Genomic DNA, 14203 nt, shown 5'->3' on the forward strand with positions numbered 1-14203 from the left:
TTTGTGTATGTATTAAAGACAACAGCAGCTCATCGCATAGTAATTTTTATCCATTTTTATTTCCATTTTCTAGCAAATTTTCAGACCTAACCTTCGCCTCATGTGGCACACACAGTGAGCCTGGGTGACCTGTGGTTAGAGCGTCCTGCTTCCCAGCCCTCTCAGTTCCCATTCTATTGTTTACATGCGCTCGTGACAGAGATCGATCAAAGAAAAACCCGCCGTTGATTTCCAACAGGATGTAACACCTGACTGCCAGTAATTTCCGAAGAACAAATGAACAATTCGTTCAGTTACAGGCGAGGCATTTTAGAACAACGATTTATTTTTCCTTTCTGATGAAATGCGGGATTGTCATGCGGCCTTGACTCGCCTGGTGTGACATTCTCGGTTGTGGCGTGAATAATTATCAAGCGCCGCTAGATTTTCTCCCAACGCTGTCATTTTAAAGCCTTATTGTCGTCTTAAAATCGAACTTAATTTTTTTGATATTCAAAATATTTCTTTCAGGAATACAGGGTTTTTTGGTGCCGTTCTTTTCTATGGCTTATTTGCTGCTTTGCGCGTGATTTATTCCCAGTTTCCTTCGCATTTATTTATTATATTTTTGCGCCTTTTTAAACGGCCCAGGGATTGCTGTGAGAACTAAAATGAAAAGGGTCTTAGTTTTCCGGGTCTTAGGTCTTAGGTCTTAGTTTTCCAGACACTCCACGGCCTTGTCCCGTTCTGGCCTTGTAGCTCAGTCGGTAGAGCAGCGGTGATCTAATCCGAAGGTCGTGGGTTCAAATGCCACCCTGGTCAGAGTTTTTCTCTGTCCTTGTGTGGGCCCAATTCCATGCCAATACTAGGGTTGATCTCTGATGGAATTATTGGGTATAAAAACTTCACAGTAGTGTTAGGCCTCACTCGAATTTGGAATCATTAAAACCTTGTTTAAAATCTTTGTTTCGTTGAAATAGACTCTACGTCGTATAAGTTGAATAAAAAGGGAAATGTCAGTTTGAGGGATGGAAATAAGTGATTACCGCAAGATTAGCCTGATCAGCACATGATATGCACGTGATGTGTTTTTTTTCTGGTGGCCTTATTGCCTGTTTCGTTTTAGAAGGCATATTAAGTTTTCAGAGCTTCACAAGTAGTGACATTTTCACGCCCCGCTCAGTGGAAATAAAGCGAACACGCAGGTAAGTTGCAAGTATTGTGGAGATGTAATTGAACAACTAAGCTGTCTCTATCAGTTGAACCGGAATTAGAATTTCGCTGAAAGAAGCGAATCACATTTCTAAGATTGTACAATACAGCTTTGTGAGATTCGCATTTTAACACCACCATTTCTTGGTGTAGTTATCCAGATCTAATCGATCCATTGATCTGCGCGATAGGCGCAAAGAGAGATTAAAGAAAATATTTATGATATTATGGCCAAATGTAAGCTTCTTTAACACAGCGCTATAAAGTTATGGGGATTCCACAAATTAGAGTGTCAAGTATTTATGAGTCAATGAGTCAATGAGTCAATGAGTCATGAGTCAATGAGTCAATGAGTCAGCGAGTTAGTGCAGTTAATTAACCCATAAAATGAAAGCTAAAATTTCAGAGAGTGCTTAGGCCTAATCACTGAAAAGAGAGTTGAAAAAAAGGGAAATGTCAGTTTGAGGGATGGAAATAAGTGATTACCGCAAGATTAGCCTGATCAGCACATGATATGCACGTGATGTGTTTTTTTTTCTGGTGGCCTTATTGCCTGTTTCGTTTTAGAAGGCATATTAAGTTTTCAGAGCTTCACAAGAAGTGACATTTTCACGCCCCGCTCAGTGGAAATAAAGCGAACACGCAGGTAAGTTGCAAGTATTGTGGAGATGTAATTGAACAACTAAGCTGTCTCTATCAGTTGAACCGGAATAATTAGAATTTCGCTGAAAGAAGCGAATCACATTTCTAAGATTGTACAATACAGCTTTGTGAGATTCGCATTTTAACACCACCATTTCTTGGTGTGGTTATCCAGATCTAATCGATCCATTGATCTGCGCGATAGGCGCAAACAGAGATTAAAGAATATATTTATGATATTATGGCCAAATGTAAGCTTCTTTAACACAGCGCTATAAAGTTATGGATTCCACAAATTAGAGTGTCAAGTATTTATGAGTCAATGAGTCAATGAGTCATGAGTCAATGAGTCAATGAGTCAACGAGTTAGTGCAGTTAATTAAACCATAAAATGAAAGCTAAAATTTCAGAGAGTGCTTAGGCCTAATCACTGAAAAGAGCGCTTACGCTTAATCAACAAATTATTGCTATATTGACTGTGAGTCCATTGACTCATGACTCATGACTCATTGACTCATTTGACTCATAAAACATGCGTTCTCCACAAAATTCACACAACGTTTAGTCATTCCACTCATCTTGGTCACCCAATGGAAAGTTAGATCATTACAAAAGGCCCAACTTCTAAAAATTGGATGTTAGTAATCTCTTTATGGCAAAGTGGAAAGAAACATTGCTATTTTCATGGCTAGCAAGCGTAGCAAGTAAGCAAGCAAGGTATTTTGCATAGTTAAATATATACACATACCTACACGGTTGAATGAAGTGGTAGAATACTTTCATGCAGTCTCTATTAGTTACACCGGAATTCGAGTTTCGCGGACAGAAGCGAATCACATTTTTCAGATTGTAAAATACAGCTTTTAATAGTGTGGTTGACAATTGAACTCCATTTTTTTTGGTATGGGTATCCAGATTTAATCAACCCAATGAAATAATCTCAATTTTCGCTGCCATCTTTATTTAGGGGTAGTAGCCAAAACGCGGGGCCGGGGTCGGGTTGTCATTTTTTTCCTAATTTTTTTGTTTCAATTTTTGTCGTTATTCTCCAGTACTATTATTTTCGGATGTTCGGAATCTTTCCTTCATTTATGGTGGAAATAAGAAAAAAAAAAAAAAAAACAAAAAACAAAAAACAAAAAAAAAGAACATACAAAAGCTACGAAAGTAACATTTTTGTTTGTTTTTCGAAATTAAGAGAATTTTCGACTGAGATTGGAGTTTTTGCGGAACTTGTAAAGAATATAACGGTCAATACTGCTTAGTGCTTCAGAAATGCGATTCTCAAGTCTGTTCCTTTGGAGGACTAATCTGTGATGTTCCTTGGCGCGTCTGTTGATAGCGCTTTTCAGCAGCTTTCTTCTGATTCCAAGAGCGTCTTGCCTGTTCATGTTTGCAGGCAAGTGGAAGCAAAGAAACTTGGGAAACACATTGAGAGACTTGCAATGGCGTAAGAACGCTAGATCCAACTCAGATTTCCGTGTTTTGATTGAGAGCTTCTCAAACTTACGGAGGTCAGAAATGTTGACCCGTCCATTATACTTGGCTGCCAAGTCGAAGATGATTGATCCAAAAGGTCTAGATAGCAGCAACAATATAGATAGTCGTATAAAAATAACAACTTTCTTTAATTTTCCAGACATGTTTCGACGGTACATCGTCATCTTCAGTGTTACATATTTTGAAATCGCCGTTGAATTTAAAGCGCGCGCGATCTTACAAACTTCGTTACATTGCGTTGTCAATATTGCGTATTAAATCAAAACAGAACAAAACAAAAAATGTTTAAATCAGTGACGCTTAGTTTCTTACAGAGAGAGAGTCAGGTTAATGTGTTTCACCTGCTGGTTGAGATCGGGCTTCTCCCATTTTATATACATGGATTCCTTAAGCTTCACTTGGTACTTAGTGGCTGCAGAGTCCAGTATCTCGAAGCAATCCGGAGTGCAGGATGCCTTACAAAACTCTGAACTCTGCAGATGTTTAAAAACGTTCGAAGATCTGTCTGAAAGTAAGTGTTCGCGCACTCGTGTGCAGAAGTGTCGGCTGGTTTCACCAACATAACAAGCATTACAACTTGCACACGAAAATTTATAGACCACACGCGTGCGAAGCCCAACAGGGACAGCATCTTTCACATTAAAAAGATTCCTGACTTATCCTGATCAGCACATGATATGCACGTGATGTGTTTTTTTTTCTGGTGGCCTTATTGCCTGTTTCGTTTTAGAAGGCATATTAAGTTTTCAGAGCTTCACAAGAAGTGACATTTTCACGCCCCGCTCAGTGGAAATAAAGCGAACACGCAGGTAAGTTGCAAGTATTGTGGAGATGTAATTGAACAACTAAGCTGTCTCTATCAGTTGAACCGGAATAATTAGAATTTCGCTGAAAGAAGCGAATCACATTTCTAAGATTGTACAATACAGCTTTGTGAGATTCGCATTTTAACACCACCATTTCTTGGTGTGGTTATCCAGATCTAATCGATCCATTGATCTGCGCGATAGGCGCAAACAGAGATTAAAGAATATATTTATGATATTATGGCCAAATGTAAGCTTCTTTAACACAGCGCTATAAAGTTATGGATTCCACAAATTAGAGTGTCAAGTATTTATGAGTCAATGAGTCAATGAGTCATGAGTCAATGAGTCAATGAGTCAACGAGTTAGTGCAGTTAATTAAACCATAAAATGAAAGCTAAAATTTCAGAGAGTGCTTAGGCCTAATCACTGAAAAGAGCGCTTACGCTTAATCAACAAATTATTGCTATATTGACTGTGAGTCCATTGACTCATGACTCATGACTCATTGACTCATTTGACTCATAAAACATGCGTTCTCCACAAAATTCACACAACGTTTAGTCATTCCACTCATCTTGGTCACCCAATGGAAAGTTAGATCATTACAAAAGGCCCAACTTCTAAAAATTGGATGTTAGTAATCTCTTTATGGCAAAGTGGAAAGAAACATTGCTATTTTCATGGCTAGCAAGCGTAGCAAGTAAGCAAGCAAGGTATTTTGCATAGTTAAATATATACACATACCTACACGGTTGAATGAAGTGGTAGAATACTTTCATGCAGTCTCTATTAGTTAGACCGAAATTCGAGTTTCGCGGACAGAAGCGAATCACATTTTTCAGATTGTAAAATACAGCTTTTAATAGTGTGGTTGACAATTGAACTCCTTTTTTTTTGGTATGGGTATCCAGATTTAATCAACCCAATGAAATAATCTCAATTTTCGCTGCCATCTTTATTTAGGGGTAGTAGCCAAAACGCGGGGCCGGGGTCGGGTTGTCATTTTTTTCCTAATTTTTTTGTTTCAATTTTTGTCGTTATTCTCCAGTACTATTATTTTCGGATGTTCGGAATCTTTCCTTCATTTATGGTGGAAATAAGCAAAAAAAAAAAAAAACAAAAAACAAAAAACAAAAAAAAAGAACATACAAAAGCTACGAAAGTAACATTTTTGTTTGTTTTTCGAAATTAAGAGAATTTTCGACTGAGATTGGAGTTTTTGCGGAACTTGTAAAGAATATAACGGTCAATACTGCTTAGTGCTTCAGAAATGCGATTCTCAAGTCTGTTCCTTTGGAGGACTAATCTGTGATGTTCCTTGGCGCGTCTGTTGATAGCGCTTTTCAGCAGCTTTCTTCTGATTCCAAGAGCGTCTTGCCTGTTCATGTTTGCAGGCAAGTGGAAGCAAAGAAACTTGGGAAACACATTGAGAGACTTGCAATTGCGTAAGAACGCTAGATCCAACTCAGATTTCCGTGTTTTGATTGAGAGCTTCTCAAACTTACGGAGGTCAGAAATGTTGACCCGTCCATTATACTTGGCTGCCAAGTCGAAGATGATTGATCCAAAAGGTCTAGATAGCAGCAACAATATAGATAGTCGTATAAAAATAACAACTTTCTTTAATTTTCCAGACATGTTTCGACGGTACATCGTCATCTTCAGTGTTACATATTTTGAAATCGCCGTTGAATTTAAAGCGCGCGCGATCTTACAAACTTCGTTACATTGCGTTGTCAATATTGCGTATTAAATCAAAACAGAACAAAACAAAAAATGTTTAAATCAGTGACGCTTAGTTTCTTACAGAGAGAGAGTCAGGTTAATGTGTTTCACCTGCTGGTTGAGATCGGGCTTCTCCCATTTTATATACATGGATTCCTTAAGCTTCACTTGGTACTTAGTGGCTGCAGAGTCCAGTATCTCGAAGCAATCCGGAGTGCAGGATGCCTTACAAAACTCTGAACTCTGCAGATGTTTAAAAACGTTCGAAGATCTGTCTGAAAGTAAGTGTTCGCGCACTCGTGTGCAGAAGTGTCGGCTGGTTTCACCAACATAACAAGCATTACAACTTGCACACGAAAATTTATAGACCACACGCGTGCGAAGCCCAACAGGGACAGCATCTTTCACATTAAAAAGATTCCTGACTTATCCTGATCAGCACATGATATGCACGTGATGTGTTTTTTTTTTTTTCTGGTGGCCTTATTGCCTGTTTCGTTTTAGAAGGCATATTAAGTTTTCAGAGCTTCACAAGAAGTGACATTTTCACGCCCCGCTCAGTGGAAATAAAGCGAACACGCAGGTAAGTTGCAAGTATTGTGGAGATGTAATTGAACAACTAAGCTGTCTCTATCAGTTGAACCGGAATAATTAGAATTTCGCTGAAAGAAGCGAATCACATTTCTAAGATTGTACAATACAGCTTTGTGAGATTCGCATTTTAACACCACCATTTCTTGGTGTGGTTATCCAGATCTAATCGATCCATTGATCTGCGCGATAGGCGCAAACAGAGATTAAAGAATATATTTACGATATTATGGCCAAATGTAAGCTTCTTTAACACAGCGCTATAAAGTTATGGATTCCACAAATTAGAGTGTCAAGTATTTATGAGTCAATGAGTCAATGAGTCAATGAGTCAATGAGTCATGAGTCAATAAGTCAATGAGTCAACGAGTTAGTGCAGTTAATTAAACCATAAAATGAAAGCTAAAATTTCAGAGAGTGCTTAGGCCTAATCACTGAAAAGAGCGCTTACGCTTAATCAACAAATTATTGCTATATTGACTGTGAGTCCATTGACTCATGACTCATGACTCATTGACTCATTTGACTCATAAAACATGCGTTCTCCACAAAATTCACACAACGTTTAGTCATTCCACTCATCTTGGTCACCCAATGGAAAGTTAGATCATTACAAAAGGCCCAACTTCTAAAAATTGGATGTTAGTAATCTCTTTATAGCAAAGTGGAAAGAAACATTGCTATTTTCATGGCTAGCAAGCGTAGCAAGTAAGCAAGCAAGGTATTTTGCATAGTTAAATATATACACATACCTACACGGTTGAATGAAGTGGTAGAATACTTTCATGCAGTCTCTATTAGTTAGACCGAAATTCGAGTTTCGCGGACAGAAGCGAATCACATTTTTCAGATTGTAAAATACAGCTTTTAATAGTGTGGTTGACAATTGAACACCTTTTTTTTTGGTATCTGTATCCAGATTTAATCAATCCATTGAAATAATCTTAATTTTCGCTGCCATCTTTATTTAGGGGTAGTAGCCAAAACGCGGGGCCGGGGTCGGGGTGTCATTTTTTTCCTAATTTTTTTGTTTCAATTTTTGTCGTTATTCTCCAGTACTATTATTTTCGGATGTTCGGAATCTTTCCTTCATTTATGGTGGAAATAAGCAAAAAAAAAAAAAACAAAAAACAAAAAACAAAAAAAAAGAACATACAAAAGCTACGAAAGTAACATTTTTGTTTGTTTTTCGAAATTAAGATAATTTTCGACTGAGATTGGAGTTTTTGCGGAACTTGTGAAGAATATAACGGTCAATACTGCTTAGTGCTTCAGAAATGCGATTCTTAAGTCTGTCCCTTTGGAGGACTAATCTGTGATGTTCCTTGGCGCGTCTGTTGATAGCGCTTTTCAGCAGCTTTCTTCTGATTCCAAGAGCGTCTTGCCTGTTCATGTTTGCAGGCAAGTGGAAGCAAAGAAACTTGGGAAACACATTGAGAGACTTGCAATTGCGTAAGAACGCTAGATCCAACTCAGATTTCCGTGTTTTGATTGAGAGCTTCTCAAACTTACGGAGGTCAGAAATGTTGACCCGTCCATTATACTTGGCTGCCAAGTCGAAGATGATTGATCCAAAAGGTCTAGATAGCAGCAACAATATAGATAGTCGTATAAAAATAACAACTTTCTTTAATTTTCCAGACATGTTTCAACGGTACATCCGTCATCTTCAGTGTTACATATTTTGAAATCGCCGTTGAATTTAAAGCGCGCGCAATCTTACAAACTTCGTTACATTGCATTGTCAATATTGCGTATTAAATCAAAACAGAACAAAACAAAATTTTTTTAAATCAGTGACGCTTATTTCCTTACAGAGAGAGAGTCAGGTTAATGTGTTTCACCTGCTGGTTGAGATCGGGCTTCTCCCATTTTATATACATGGATTCCTTAAGCTTCACTTGGTACTTAGTGGCTGCAGAGTCCAGTATCTCGAAGCAATCCGGTGTGCAGGATGCCTTACAAAACTCTGAACTCTGCAGATGTTTAAAAACGTTCGAAGATCTGTCTGAAAGTAAGTGCTCGCGCACTCGTTTGGAGAAGTGTCGGCTGGTTTCATCAACATAACAAGCATTACAACTTGCACACGAAAATTTACAGACCACACGCGTGCGAAGCCCAACAGGGACAGCATCTTTCACATTAAAAAGATTCCTGACTTTGAAAGTAGTGAAGACTAACCTTATATCAATAGGTTTACATAACCAATTAGCAAGTTTGCGTATACTCCTCTGTGCCGTGACTGAGAAGTGCCCAACCTAAGGGATTTTAAAGAAAAACTTAGGTGTTTCCTGGGGCTCGATTCCTGAATGAGACTGTGTTTTCCCTCCCTTGACTGCTGTCTGAATATATTTAGAAATATATTTGTTGATAAGGTTCTTAGCGAAGAGATTCCTCCGCAGAATGACAGACAATTTTTGAAGGTCAGTATGGAACCCCATCCAAGTGTTGTTTATCTTAAAAGTTCTATCAATCAAGGTTTTGATTAACCCCAATTTGTAGGTAAAGGGTCAAAAACTCAGATAACTGCTGAGCAAACCTGTGAAAGTTTTTTTCCGGTAAACGGTGGTTACACTTTGGTGCGGGTCAGTGTTACTGATATTAGAGCATCTAGGAAAGGTAGAACATGGTCAGCTTCCCGTTCCATTGTAAAGCGTATATTAGCGTGTTGATTGTTGATGTAATTGAAGAAAAGGGTTGCATCCCGTTCAGAGCGGAAAAGGCAAAATGTATCGTCTACGTAGCGACGATAGAATAAGACCTCTGAATCCCCGTATTGATCCAACCATATATTCTTATGGTGACCCATAAAGAGATTGGCGAGAACAGGGGCAAGGGGGGACCCCATGGCTACACCATCCACCTTGGTCATAGAAGTTACCCTTGAAAAGGAAGTGAGTTTCCTTGGTAGCAAACTCAAACAACCTTTTAAGCTCATGTTTACTAAGTTTCAAACGTGGGTTACCCTAAGTTATATACTTGACGGCAAGGTTAATACATTCATCTAGAGGGATGTTGGTGAAGAGGCTTTCAACATCGAAGGACACCATAAACATCCCATGCAAAGATAGCTCATTGATTTCCTTCACAAAAGTGAAGGAATCTGAAGCAATGAATGTGGATGGAATATGAGGTTGGAGTAGATTACTTAAGTATTTGGCCAAGCTGTAGTTGTAGGTGCCTATGGAGGAAACTATGGGCCGAAATGGTGGGGTGGAATTTTTGAGTTTTTGACCCTTTACCTACAAATTGGGGTTAATCAAAACCTTGATTGATAGAACTTTTAAGATAAACAACACTTGGATGGGGTTCCATACTGACCTTCAAAAATTGTCTGTCATTCTGCGGAGGAATCTCTTCCCTGAGAACCCTATCAACAAATATATTTCTAAATATATTCAGACAGCAGTCAAGGGAGGGAAAACACAGTCTCATTCAGGAATCGAGCCCCAGGAAACACCTAAGCTTTTCTTTAAAATCCTTTAGGTTGGGCACTTCTCAGTCACGGCACAGAGGAGTATACGCAAACTTGCTAATCGGTTATGTAAACCTATTGATATAAGGTTAGTCTTCACTACTTTCAAAGTCAGGAATCTTTTTAATGTGAAAGATGCTGTCCCTGTTGGGCTTCGCACGCGTGTGGTCTGTAAATTTTCGTGTCCAAGTTGTAATGCTTGTTATGTTGGTGACACCAGCCGACACTTCTCCACACGAGTGCGCGAGCACTTACTTTCAGACAGATCTTCGAACGTTTTTAAACATCTGCAGAGTTCAGAGTTTTGTAAGGCATCCTGCACACCGGATTGCTTCGAGATACTGGACTCTGCAGCCACTAAGTACCAAGTGAAGCTTAAGGAATCCATGTATATAAAATGGGAGAAGCCCGATCTCAACCAGCAGGTGAAACACATTAACCTGACTCTCTCTCTGTAAGGAAATAAGCGTCACTGATTTAAAAAAATTTTGTTTTGTTCTGTTTTGATTTAATACGCAATATTGACAACGCAATGTAACGAAGTTTGTAAGATTGCGCGCGCTTTAAATTCAACGGCGATTTCAAAATATGTAACACTGAAGATGACGGATGTACCGTCGAAACATGTCTGGAAAATTATAGAAAGTTGTTATTTTTATACGACTATCTATATTGTTGCTGCTATCTAGACCTTCTCCGCAATACAATTAAAACGAAATAAAACATAGCCACAGTTCCACGATGGTCGTCACGCAACGTTGTCATGTGCTTGTTTTTGCAAAATTGTTCTCAATGTTGTTGTGTTTTTTATATCTTAAATTTGGATTCGATCCCTAGCTTGAGGTCCGAATAGAATTGGCTGACAAGTTCCCGTGCAACTCTAAACTTTACTACAAACCGTTTGTAGAAAAGTCAGACAACAACATTGACAACGACGCGAACAAACGAGAACGCATGTTTTATGAGTCAAATGGTTGACTCATGACTCATCATGACTCATAAATACTTGACACTCCGAACAAACAAAGCAAATGAGAACGTTGCATGACTGCGTGACGACCGTCGTGGAACTGTGATTCTGTTTTCAACGAGTAGACATTACAATGCCATTTTAAAGTGTGGAAACCCAGCGAGTCTTCGGTGTGCAGTTGGCGTATATAAACTCCAATTTCAGCAATTTCGGAAATTCTCTTAATTTCAAAAATTAAACTCCGATTTCGGAAAGATGAAATTAGATCCTCGGAAAAACCAACTTTGATTTTAAAATACACAAAAAAAACGTCAAAAAAAAACAAATATGTCCTTTAAGCACTTTCATAGCTTCCGTAAGTTCCTTAACTTTTTACGCTAATTTCCACCATAAATGAAGGACAGATGCCGGTCATTCGAAAAAATAGTACGGGAGAATAACGACAAAAATTGAAACCCAAGAAAAAAATTTGTAAGAAGAGACACCCCAACCCCGACCCTGGCCCCGGCCCGTGAAATCGTGAAATTACTTTTTCCACTTTGGTACAGAAATTTTTGATATCACGGTTGAGGTTTAGTTTGTCTTTTGTTTAGTTCCGAGTTGTTTTGAAACATGACAAATTACAATTGAACGAAAACCAGATGTAATTGATTTACAATCCTCTAGGTCCTTTATTGCTTAATGATGAGTTAAAATATCAAAGACAGTGACAGTATGAATATTATTTTCACAGTTTTAAAGAAAATGTCATGGCACTGTCTCTTTATGAGCCTAATAACCGTGAAAGTTGGCCTCTAGTTGTAGCAAGCAAGTGGTTTTTGGTTGATTTTGAAGATCCATTTATTCATAACGGATTAATTGGGATCTTTTGACAAAAGACTCAGAGTTAAAACAAAGGGCAATTTGAGCTCAAATCACAGATGTTAAAAGTAACTCTAAGGTAGCTCAAATATGCCTTCTTTTAAAACTCTAGGTAGGTAATGCTATGCAGTCTTTCGTCAGAGAAGCTACACCTTGTAAGAAATAAAAGCGTGAGAATACGGAAAAAGTGAGGGAGAGATCCTAACCCTAACCCTAATCTCACTTCGTCATTGCTTCTCAGTACAAAATGTGTTTTCTCTACAACGCACAAACATGGGCAGGTTTTGCAGTCTTCATTTTTTACGTATCTTCAGCCATCGCACTGTAAATTACAGCCCAGATGCCATGCCTATCATACATTTCTTACTATAGATCGCGGTAAATAGTCACCACTTTGCACTGCTGATTCAGTTTATCATCTACGTACAGTCTTTGGGTTTTCTAAAGCGCATGCGCCTCGAAGGTCTCTATGAGCAGTCAGCACGAGGCCGTTGTTTTAAAACACGCAATTAACCCGAAAGGAAAAGTGGGAGCTTTTTCTTGGTTCGAAGAATAAACAATGTATTTCTTTCCTTTCAGGAAAACAAGGAGACCATTCAGACACAGACAGCAACACACAAAGTTAGATACTCAAGATTCGTCGGTTCACAGTCACACAATCAAAATGAAGAAAATAGCTCTCGTCATTCTTGTTGCTGTCTTTGTAATCGCCGGTTTGGTTGTGGAGACTGACTGCCGGGTACCACCACGACCAGGAAAAGGACTAATTGCGGAAAGAATGCAGTTGCAGGAAAAGGTTGGAATGTGATAGAGCGGTTTTCAAATGAGTGTCGTAAAACCAAAACCAAAATAATTACTTTGGCCAATCAAGAAGGACGGAGACAATCCAGTAAACCAATCAAAACTCGAAGTAATTACACGTAGCCGACACAAAGCGCGGGAAAATGTGCACTCGCGAGCCACGATTGGTTTTGGTTTCACTTCTGATTGGTTGAAAAAGTGGCGCGAGCACTTTGAACCAACCACTGAGTGAAGTAATCATAAACCCAAGCAATTCGCTAATTACTTTCGACACTCAATCGAAAACCGCTCTTTGTACCTTGGTTGAGTTTATTTTTGTTGAAAATGGATACGCTGACTTGCTATTCATTTTGGAAGGGGTCGATACGAATCGAAATTTTTACGAATCTTCTTGTGGATGATTTCATTCCGCATCAATCCTTTTACCCATTACATTTTGAAGGAGAATGTTTCTAGAAGTTTCTGCGATGTTTTGGTCAGTGGTATATGCGATTAAAAAAATTTCGAGGACCGAGGAAATGCTACATTGTGTCTTAAACAAAAGAAAACTGCCTCATATTATTTTTGCACAGAAACATACTGAAATCATTTTCCAAAAAGCTTGAACTTCCACTTCGACAGTATTGTTCATAGACGCAAACCTGGCCGAAGTGGCGAGAGTTTGAAACTTGTAAGCAATTTTGTCATGTTGACAAGGTTGATCAGGAAAACACAAGTTTTAACATTTATCTTACCTGAACTTTCAGAGAGAAGCAAGAAGCATCCATCCATTCTTTGGACGTGACGAGAAGCCCTGGATGCCACAGCGCAGGTTAAAGAAGAATGAATGATCCTTGGTTTCCACGATAAATCACCCACAGCTCCTCCGTGATAACAGTGATGTTTTCTTTGCAATGAAATAGCTTAGTATCCTTCATATGTAACCACTTTGTAGACCTACATTTGCGGTCTTACCTTTTGGGACTCTTTAAATCCTCTATCAATACGTGCCTGATATTCCAGTCATAGGAAAAACATCAAATTTTCAGGAACAGCTAATTCAGAATGAATCGTCTCATTAAAGAACTTCCCTGATGATTCCTTTTGTTATTTTTTTCACATTAATTAAGAAAACTCGAATCACTGGATTTCAATGTCACAATAGTCGTGTTAAAGAGAGATTGAGTTACACAGCAGGGGGACAGTGATATGCATGCAAGCACAAAATTGTTTGATAAAAGTGTTCTTCGCACTTATCTTGACAATTTAAGCAATTACCTCTTACAGACACCTGAGAAATTCAGGTTGCTAAAACTTTTGTACTTTAATGACTTACCTTCAAGTATTTCTCCGACGATCAGATTATTTGCTGACGATTGCTTCCTGTATCGTACTGTATTAAATACTGAACTACGGATATCAGATTTCCAGCATTTTCATTGGCACAGCCTATCAGTTCATATACCGCGGTACCTAATCTGGTTAAGGGACGCGTCAGCTAGCAGAAAGCATTTGCAGCTAGCTCTGAGAAAAAATTGCCGACAAAAGCCCTTTTGGACCGGAATTGTCCAAGGCAGAAATCGATGCTTCAGTGGAAGAGTTGTTGACCCCGGAGTTTTTCTAAAACAATTATTCTACTCGGGCTTGCTGGATATTAAA

The 14203-nt window shown here is 38.7% G+C and overlaps 1 long non-coding RNA gene across 1 annotated transcript; it reads left to right on the top strand.

Moving 5' to 3' along the window:
• Positions 1-6327: 6327 nt before the first annotated feature.
• LOC138010399 (uncharacterized) lies at positions 6328-13926 on the top strand. Its single transcript, XR_011124460.1, has 3 exons — positions 6328-6450; positions 12344-12560; positions 13312-13926. It is a non-coding gene; the product is annotated as an uncharacterized lncRNA (long non-coding RNA).
• The last annotated feature ends 277 nt before the right edge of the window (positions 13927-14203 follow it).

Source organism: Montipora foliosa, chromosome 7 (assembly GCF_036669935.1).
Source record: "Montipora foliosa isolate CH-2021 chromosome 7, ASM3666993v2, whole genome shotgun sequence".
In the NCBI taxonomy this organism is placed as follows: Eukaryota; Metazoa; Cnidaria; class Anthozoa; order Scleractinia; family Acroporidae; genus Montipora; species Montipora foliosa.